The following is a 1,182-nucleotide window of genomic DNA, read 5'->3' as shown; positions in this document are numbered from 1 at the left end:
ATACCTATTTAATACCTAATAGGTATTATTAGCTCTTGATATATATATATATCTATATTCTTTATTTATTTTATTATATTGATATTGATTATTGAATCAATCGATTATTGGGGATTGATCAGTGAAAGTCGCGGTGAGGGTGGATGCCGGGCGTAATGCTGTTGTGTTGCTTGCGACAGGTGTCCGGACGCAGTGTCTATGATGAGCAACGTTGATAATCACATACAGTACATCGGCAGCTCTGTCGGCTATCTACACGAACAGTGCAAGACGCATCCTGTTATCTTGCAGACGGGCAAGGTAAGTGAGAGGCTGTTGCCATGGCAACCGTTCACAGCCGCATGCCGTTGCCGCGAGCGATCGTTTAAAATGTCACAATTTTTTTGCGCGAGACTTCGCTTGAGTTGATTGAGAAGCGGAAAAAGTTTGAATAATGTAAAGGTTGAAGGGTAGAATGGAAACTGTCAATAGTGTAGAATAAATGTGGAGTTCGGAATAAAATCAGGGAAATACAGAAAAACGCGTTGAATTTGGAATAAAATCGGGGGAAAGTATAGAAATACATGAGTAAATTGATGGGTAGAAATTTTGGTGATAAACATGGAATTCTGAACAAAAAATTGTGGATAGACATACTGTGATAATAAATGTAGAAATACGTGTAAAAAATTGTGGTTAGAAATACGACTAGAAACAAAAAGTGTCGAAATAAACGCGCGATTCGGAGTGACATCGTATGCAGAGGATGTATGTTTAATAAACGTGATGTCGTCGGGCGTGCGCAGGAGAACACGAACGTCGTGAGCCTCCACGATAAGACCCACTCGGCGATGACGGGAGTGAGAGAGCTTCACGGTCGCCTAAACGCCTTCAAACAACATCTAGAAAACGTGAGTCTGTGTGTGTATGTGTCTGTCAGTCTGTCTGCAGGGGCGTGTACAGGATTTGTAGCAGGGGAGGGGGGGTCTAACCGTAACCCAAACTTGCAAAGGGGTGGTCTATCTATATATATACGTAGAAGTAAAAACAAAAAGACACCCATGTTGATATAGAAAATAAACATAGAAAAATAGAATGAGGTGTCAAACTTTAACTGAGCGAACTTTCTAGAGCAGTGGTTGCCAGCCTTTTGGACTCTCCGTACCCCTAATTTTTTCCTGCTATCTCCTGGTACCCCTTCAC

General features: G+C 41.5%; 1 protein-coding gene across 1 annotated transcript in view; it reads left to right on the top strand.

Annotated features, from left to right (window-relative positions):
- Window positions 1-1,182, top strand: part of LOC106819923 — a gene marked incomplete at its 3' end in the record, with an annotated part of 6,950 nt that overhangs the window by 951 nt on the left and 4,817 nt on the right. The window lies entirely within an intron of this gene.

Source organism: Priapulus caudatus, unplaced genomic scaffold, assembly GCF_000485595.1.
Source record: "Priapulus caudatus unplaced genomic scaffold, Priapulus_caudatus-5.0.1 Scaffold5153, whole genome shotgun sequence".
Taxonomy (NCBI): domain Eukaryota; kingdom Metazoa; phylum Priapulida; class Priapulimorpha; order Priapulimorphida; family Priapulidae; genus Priapulus; species Priapulus caudatus.
This window is presented reverse-complemented; position numbering and strand designations above follow the sequence as displayed.